Source organism: Vulpes lagopus, chromosome 9 (assembly GCF_018345385.1).
Source record: "Vulpes lagopus strain Blue_001 chromosome 9, ASM1834538v1, whole genome shotgun sequence".
NCBI lineage: Eukaryota > Metazoa > Chordata > Mammalia > Carnivora > Canidae > Vulpes > Vulpes lagopus.
This window is the reverse complement of record NC_054832.1, coordinates 70463247-70472826: the sequence shown is the minus strand read 5'-3', so window position 1 is coordinate 70472826 and position 9580 is coordinate 70463247.

Here is a 9580-nt window from a genome sequence, read left to right as displayed (position 1 = left end):
ATCAAGATAGAAACTGAGTTGAAGTGTAATATGTTGGTAATGACCTCAGAGCTCTATGTTTTCATGCCTTCTCTTCATCCTATTGGTGAGGGAGAGTTTCCTGCTCTAGGGACATGAGTATGGCTGAATATGGCCACTCAACGCTGGACAGAGAAGAGGGATGGCAATTTATTAATCATATACACTCCCAGCCTAGGGGAAGGTGGATACTGTGTCATACCAGGTCACACTGTTGCACTTGCAAACAGAGTGGAAAACAAGGGCTGTGAGTGTCAATCTCTGTAGTATTAAGAGGCTAGAGTGACTTCTGATTCCTGAGGGAGGATGTGATTGGCCTGTTTGCATAATTATGTAACCTGGCAAGAAACTAAAACTTGCTATTCAGAGATAAACAGGCACTGTGCGCGGTCTCCATGATAAGTAAGGTTGTTTGGCGGGAAGGCCTTACCCAAAGGAGTAGAGTAGGGAAGGAGAGTTGTGCTTAGGCCATTTGAGGCCCTCCAGGTTTCAGATGTCAAGGCAGCACTTAATAATGAATCTTAATCTCAGGCCTTAACCAAACCCAAAGGAAGCAAAAGTAAATCCTCTCTGGAGAAATGCAGTTAACCAATCACAGGGAATTCCCATAGATGACATTCTAGGAAGTATCTCTAGACATAGGAGAATCCAAGCTATCTGAGTGAAAGTCATATTAAAGAAAAATCCATAGGATCAGATATTTAATCGCCAGATGTTAGAATTAGCTGAAAAAAATAAAGTAATATGTTTAACATGTCTTTTAAAAAAGATAGTATAAAAGTATGACTAAAAAGAGAAATTACCAGAATCCTAGGGATTAGGTAGGTAAAGTAACAGAGACCCTAGAAATGAAATTAGAAACTGAAAGAGCGGGCAGCCCGGGTGGCTCAGCGGTTTAGCGCTGCTTTCAGTCCAGGGTGTGATCCTGGAGACCTGGGATTGAGTCCCACATTGGGCTCCCTGCATGGAGCCTGCTTCTCCCTCTGCCTGTGTCTGTGCTTCTCTCTCTCTCTATGTCTCTCATGAATAAGTGGGTAAAATCGTTTTCTAAAAAAAAAAGAGAGAGAAAAGAAAGAAAGTAAGAAACTGAAAGAGCTAATCAGTGAATTAGAAATAGTAGTAGAAAAAAATTAGCAACCTGGAAAAACTATCTGAAAAAAATAAGACATGAAGAGACTTGTATGATAGAATGTCTAGTCAATGTTGCAGGATATAACAGAAAGAACGAGGAAGCAGAAATATTTGAATGTATAAATGTGGAAAGACACATTTCCTAAGTGAATCTCTGATCCAGGGAATTTAATAAGTCATAAGCAAGAAAAAAAGGATTAAAACAAACAAAAAGTGTTCAACACAAGCCAGACAGAATTCTAAACAATATGTGTGTGTGTGTGTGTGTGTGTGTGTGTGTATATATATATATATATATATATATATATATATATATATATATATATAATTCTTTATCCTCACAACATACGAGCTAATTGAGGCACAGAAACCTTAAATAAAATGCCCAAGTTTTCATAATGGGGAATTTATAAGAGCAATTTGGGTCCTGAGTTCATGCTCTTAGCCACTATACGATACCGCCTTTCGAAGAGATGCTCAAGTAAGTACATCATAATGACAAAACAAAACACCAAAAGCAATGCGATCTTAAAAACAATCAGAGGGAAAAGCCAGATAACTTACGAAGAAAAGTTGATTAAACAGAGAACTGGCTTCTTTCTTGACTCAAAAGACATAGAGTGGCTGAATGTAAAAAACAAGATTCAAAAAAAAAAAAAAAAAACAAGATTCATCCAAATGCTGCGTATAAAAGACACACTTTAGATGGTAGGTTGCACATAAAGTAGTCACTTTAACTTTTAGAAATGAAAGGATGGAAAAAGATGTTCATGCAAATGGAAACCAAAAGGAAGCTGGAGTAGCTATTCCTATATCAGACAAAACAGATTTTAAAACAAAGACTGTAATAGGGAACAAAGAAGCATCTTAAATAATGATAAGGAGTCAATTCAATAAGAGGATATGAGATCTATAAATATTTATGTACCCAACATAAAAGCATCTAATTAAATAAAGCAATACTAATAGATCTAAAGGGAGAAATTAACAGCAATATAATAGTAGTAGGTGACTTCAATACCCCTTTTACATCACTAGAGAGATCATCCAGATAAAAAATCAATATGAAAAAACTGGATTTATGACACATTAAACTAAATGGAATTCAAAGATACATACAGAACATTTTCTCCAAAAAGAGTAAAATATACATTCTTTTCAAATACATGTGGAACATTCTCCAGGACAGATCACATTAGTTCACAAAACAAGTCTCAATAAATATAAGAAGATTGAAATCATACCAAGAATCATTTCCAATGACAAGGGTATAAGGCTAGAGGGAAGAAAACTGGAAAATTCACAAATATGTAAAAATTAAATAAGATGTTATTGAACAACCAATGGGTTAAAGAAGAAGTCAAAAGACTTCTTGAATCAAATGAAAAATGAAAATGGTTTTTTTTAATCAAAAAACACCTTGAATCAAATGAAAATGAAAATGTAACATACTAAAATTTATGAGATACAACAAAACAGTTCTTAGAGGGAAGTATGTAGTGATAAGTGCCTACTGCAAAAAAATCAGAGTAATCTCAAAGAAAGAAAATCTAACTCTACACTTCAAGGAACTAGAATAAGAAGAACACAGCCCAAATTTAAAAGGAAATAACAAAGATTAGATCAGAAATAAAACTGAGATTAAACAGATAATTGTGAAGATCAAGGAAACAAGGATCTGGTTCTTTGAAAAGATAAACAAAATTGACAAACATTTAGCTAGAATTACCAAGAAAAAATAGAGAGGACTCAAATAAATAAAAAAATGAAAAAGGAGATGTTACAACTAATACCACTGAAATATAAAGGGCTGCGGTGCCTGGGTGGCTCAGTCAGTTAAGTATCTGCCTTTAGCTCAGGTTACAATCCCAGGGTCATGGAATCCTCAGCATCTCTGTTCCTGTTCAGTGGGGACTCTGCTTCTCTCTCCTCTCCTCCTGCTCTCTCTCTCTCTGTCTCAAATAAATAAAATCTTAATAAAAAGAAATATGAAGGACCATAAATAAGAGACTACTATAAACTATATGCCAACAAACTGGACAACCTAGAAGAAATGAATAAATTCCTAGAAATATATAATCTTCTAAAACTGAATCAAAATGATAGAACATCTAAACAGACCAACTATTAGCAAGAAGATTTAATCAGTAATTGAAATCTTCCAACAAATAGCAGGTCAGGACCAGATGGCTTTATTGGTGAATTTTCCTAAACATTCAAAAAAGAATTAATACCACTCCTTCTCAAACTCTTCCAAAAATACAAGAGGAGGGGCCTCTTCCAAACACATTTTATGAGGTTAGCATAATCTGATGACATAGATGTGAAAATCCTCAACAAAATTTCAGCAAACCAAATTCAACTATACATTAAAAAGATCATATACCGTAAAGTAGGATTTTTCCAGGGATGCAAGGATTATTCAACATCTGTCAATCAATGTGACAACACCACATTAACGAAAAGACAAGTAACAATTATACAATCGTTTCAATCAATGCAGAAAAAGCATTTGATAAAATTTAACACCCATTTATGATAAAAAAAAACTTTTTAAAAGATTTTATTTATTTATTCGTGAGAGACACAGAGAGAGAATGAGAGAGAGAGGCAGAGACACAGGCAGAGGGAGAAGCAGGCTCCATGCAGGAAGCCTGATGTGGTACTGGATCCTGGGACTCTGGGATCACGCCCTGAGCCAAAGGCAGATGCTCAACCGATGAGCCACCCAGGCATCCCCATTTTTCAATAAAACTACTGTAGAGGAAATGTATCCCAATATAATAAAGGCCATATATAACAAGTCCAAGATAAACATCACACTCAACAGTGAATAGCTGAAAGCTCTCCCTTTAAAATAAATACCAACAGAATGATGTGCACTCTTACTACTTTTGTTGAATACAGTATTGGAAGTCCTAGTCAAAGCAATTAGGGGAAAAAAAAAAGAAAGAGAAATAAAAACCATCCAAATTGAAAAGAAAGAAGTAAAACTGGCAGAATCAAAAAGGAAGAAGTAAAAAAAAAGTGTTTGCAGATGACATGTTATATAATTATAGTTATATATATAATATACATATCTATATAATAGGAAACCTTAAAAACTCCACCAAAAAAAACTATTAAGACTAATAAATCAGTAAAGTTGCAGCATACAAATCAATACTCAAAATCTATTGTGAAAAAAAAATCTCTTGTGTTTTTATACACTAATAACAAATGATCAGAAATGGAAATTACAAAAACAATTCCGTTTATAATTGCAGCAAAAAGAATAAAAAAACCCTAGGTATAAAGTCAAGCAAGGAGGTGAAAAACCTGCATATTGAAAACTATAAGGCATTAATGAAAGAAATTGATAAAGACACAAATAATTGGAGAGATATTCTGTACTTCTGAATTAAAGATTAATATTAACTAATAATTAAGATTGTTAAAATGTCCATACTAGTCAAGGCAATATACAGATTCTATGTAATTCCTATCAAAGTTTCAATGGTATTTTTCAAAGAAATAGATTGAATAATGAAATTTGGATAAACCACAAAAGACTGCAATAGCCAAAGCAATCTTGAGAAAGAACAAAGCTGGAGGCATCATATGCCTTGATATCAAACTATATTACAAAGTTATAATAATCAAGACTGTGTAGTATTGGCATAAAAGCAGACACACAGATCAATAGAATGGAATGGAGAGCCTAGAAGCAATAAAAAATATATATGTGTATGTATGTATATATATATATATATATATTAAACTAATCCAAGTCAAAAGAGCAAAGGATGGGGAAAAAGACAGTCTCTTCAATAAATGGTGTTGGGAAAATTGGACAACCAGATACCAAAGAATGAACCAGTTATCTTACACCATACACAAAAATTAACTCAAAATAGGTTAGAGACTTACATATAAGACCTGAAACCATAAAACTAGAAGAAAATACAAAAGATGAGATCCTTGACATAGGACCTGGTAATGAATTTTTAAATTTGAGGCCAAGCAAAAGCAGCGAAATTAGAAATAATAAGTGAGATTACATCAAACTAAAAGAATTCTGCACTGCAAACAAAACCATCAACAAAATAAAAAGGCAATTAACTGAGTGGGAGAAAATAATTGTAAGTCATATATCTGATGAAGGACTAATATCCAAAATATATAAAGAACTCATTTAATTCGATAGCAAAAACAAAAAAAGGCAAACAATCCAATTTAAAAAAACCTGCAGAAGTTCTGAGTAGACCTTTTTCCAAAGAAGACATAGAGATGGCCACCGGATACATGAAAAGATTCTCCACATTGTCAATTATCAGTGAAAAGCAAATCAAAACCACAATAAGATATCACCTTACACCTGTTACAATTGCTGTTATTAAAAAGACACGAAATCAGTATTGATAAGGATGTGGAGAAAAGGAAGCCCCATGCACTGTTGGTGAGAATGTAAATTGTTGCAGTCACTATGGAAAACAGTATGGTGGGTCCTCAAAGAATGAAAAGTAGAACTACCCTATGATCCAGCAATACTACTTATGGGCATTTATATGAAGAAAATAAGTGTTTTCTTATAGAAAACATTAACTAAAAAAACAACAACATTAACTCAAAAAGATATATATTCACCCCTGTGTTCATAGCAGCCTTTTTAAAATGGCCAAAACATAAGAACAACCTAAGTGACCACTGATGGATGAATAAAGCCATTATATATGTACACACACACATATACATATATGTATACACACATGCATATATATATTATATGTATATAGGAGAATGTTATTCAGCCTTACGTAAGAATGAAATCTTGCCATTTGCAACAACATAGTGGACCTTGAGGGCATTATGCTGAACGCTCTAAGTCAGAGAAAGACGAATATTGTATGATCTCTCTTATATGTCAAAAATCAACAACAACAATAAACCAAGCTCATAGATACAGAGAAAAGATAGGTGGTTGCCAGACATGAAGGGTAGAGGGTGGGAAAAATGGGTGAATTGGGGTCTTTTTCTTTTAGCTTAAATAGATTAAATAAAAAATAAAAAAATAAATTGGTTATTTAAAATTCTTAGTTCTCAGCCTGTTTTCTGAAAATTCTACGAACCTTTTATGATCTGGCACTTAGTCTTGCACTGAGAAATATAAGAAAAATAAGAATTATTTTATTCCCTTTCTTTTTACCTTTTTTCCCATGATTACTAGACCATCTTTTTTTTTTTTTTTTTAATCTTTGGAATTAAAAATAAGTAACCCAGATGAGGCCAAGGGATGAGGACTTGAGATAAAAGTTCCTTGAAGATTTGCCACTGCATTTTTATCTGGTGCATTTTCTTCAATTACATCTCTGATTATAGCTTCTATATCTAATGTAGTTTCCTATTTTGTTATTTGAATTTTTGTAATGCAATTATATCTACAGGATGGGAAATAAAAAAGAGGTAAGGAAAAAGGAAAAGAAGGGAAGTAGGGGAGTGTGTATTCTTAATTAGCATCTTGTAAACTTGGCAAGATCCCAGGGAAAAAATGGCTAAGTGAAGTGTTCATGCAGGTGGGCCACAGATGGCTCCATAGGGTTTCCTTTGTCTTATTACTGTGCCAAATACAGAAGATCAATTCCTGGATCTTTAGGCTCGGAACAATGGCAGGAGAACGCCACCAGACCTAAAGTTGTCATGTAAATAGGAGACAGGAACTTAACCACAGTGCTCTAAGATAGAAGCAATAATGGACATCGCAGCACATCAGATGTCCTGAAGACTAAGTGCTCCTCCCTCATAATGACATCATGATACTTATGAACTTAGTCAAATATATATATATATAGGACATAAAAACCTTATGCATAAAAAACTTATGCATAGTATATATATATGTGTAGTATATATACTACATACTTTACATATAGATACACTACATAATTTTATATATTTATATTATATAATTCATATTATATATAAATATAATATTTTTATATTCTATATAATATTTATGGATTATAAAAGAAACTTCTCAGCCTGTTTCTATTTGGCTTTCTGCCTTTCTGAGCCCATGAAGTATGAGATGCTCATCACCAGGGCTCTTTCTTTACTGACCTCAGACTATAGCTCTTCACCTGTGGAAGTGCTCCCTCTAGAAGAGTGACATACTTTCAATCTGGGTTCCTCCTGCCTTAATATTTCTGAAATGTTTCCTCTTCCCTGCGGTCTTTTAACAAATCAGAAAGCTGGGAAGGGTGGTGTTGGTAAGGAATGTAAGACCAGTAATTTCTTTGCCCAATTTGGGGTTTGGGATTACTGTAAGGTCAATATTTTTTTCGCCCAATTTAGGTTTGGTTTGGACATTGGTCTCTATGCCACCGAGAGAAGAGCCATTTTAACATTAAAATCTTGATGTACAGGTCTTAAGTAATGAGTTTGAACCAACTGATTTCTACTTAGTCTCACTCATATATTCTAAATGCTGGTTGCCTGTGTCTTTCTTAAAAGATGAGGCAAAATTCACATAATTTAAAATTAACCATTTTAAAGTGAACATTTCAGAGGCATTTAGTACATTCATCTTGTAGCAGTCACCACCTCAATCTGGTTCTAAAGCATGTCCACCGACCCAAAGTAAGACCCTTCCTGATTAGCTGGTTTCTCTGTTCTTTATTTCTCCATGCTGCTTGCAACTACCAAGCCACATTTTGATCTGTAGATTTTTTTTTGAGATTTCATATAAATAAATCATACAGTGTGTGATCATTTGTGTCTGACTTCTTTTCCTTAGCATGATGTCTTGGAGGTTCAAGGGTTATTTTAGCATGTATAGAACTTCATTCTTTTATGGATGGATAATATTCAATTACATGTTTGTATCATAATCTGTTTATTCACTCATCCATTGATGGACATTTAGGCTATTTCCATCTTTTAGCTATTATGAATAGTGCTGCTATGAACATGAGTATATAAGTATTAGTTTGAGTCCCTGCTTTTGATTCTTTTGAAGGTATATACATATATACATTTATGGTTAGGAGAACAATTGTTAATTCCAAGTTTAACTTTTGAAGAATTGTAAAACTGTTTTCCACCATGACTGCAATATTTTATATTTCTACCGGCAATGCATAAGGGTTCCAGTTTTTCTACATCCTTGCCAACATTTATTTTCCATTAAAAAATTTATAAGACACCCTAGTAGGTGTGAAGTGGCTCCTCATTGTGGTTTTGATTTGCATTTTCCTAGTGACTAATGATGTTGAGCATCTTTTTGTATGCTTATTGGCCATTTGTATAGCTTCTTTGGAGAAACTTCCATTCTGGTCATTTGCCCATTTTATGATTTAGGTTGTCTGTCTTTTTGTTGTTGAGTTGCAAGAGTTCTTTATATATTCTGGATACTAGACCCTTATCAGATATGATTCATAAATTCCTTCTCCCATTCCGTAAGTTGATTTTAAACTTTCTTGGCAACTTCCTTTGACTAACAAAGTTTTAAATTTTGATGAAGCCAAATTTATCCTTTTTTTTTTTTTTTTTGGTTCTCATGCTTTTTGGCATCATATCTAGCCAGTGTCGCTTTTAAACTCTAGAAATGATGCCATGACTCTATCTTTTTAACTTAAATATTCTTACAGTATTTCCTCTTTGGGCTAAGCGATCTGCACTTTATGTTAAAAGTGATGGAACTTCTGATTCTCTTTGATGGAAACAGTCACTTACTTTCGGTGACAGATCTGAAAACAGTCTTCCTGCTGTATAGTTTAATGACTCCTTCTAGTAAGCACATCTCCTTCAAAGTAGTAAATTAGAAATTTACCATTTTCTCACTTCATTGTCACCATCACATAGGCTTTGCTCTGCGGGTAGATATGGCATGCTATAGGGTATCTAACAGGAAATGTATAATTCTGCCTAGGAAAATGAAAACTTCCATGTAGCATAATATTTGAATTAAAATTTTCAGGACAAATGTTTGGTAATGTATACAAAGTTTAGAAGGAGAATTGAAGAAGATCTTCGTCTTATGGTGACCGGATCCAAGCAATGCAAGTCTTTCCTCTTCAATACGTGTGATTCTTTCCAATTTTGTTTTTCTGGAATGATGTAAGAATCACACGTATATTGAGAAAGAGCACTCCAAGGGGCCAGCCTGGGCAAAAGAAATGTACAGTAGCAATAATATTCATTTCACTCATTTAATAACTATGTACAGAGTGCCTATTATCTCAGTCACTATTCCAGGTGCTGGGGATGCTATAGTGAACAAGACAGACAAGGTCCCTTCTGTTACAGAGCTTGCATTTAGTCTGGAAGTCATATATGGTAATCAAGTAATAATGACACACAGCAATTTCAATTAATAAATAAATAACTTGAAAATGTGATGTGAAAGGGGGCACATTTTACCCATCTTTAGTTTGGGGAATTCCTTCTTATTTTT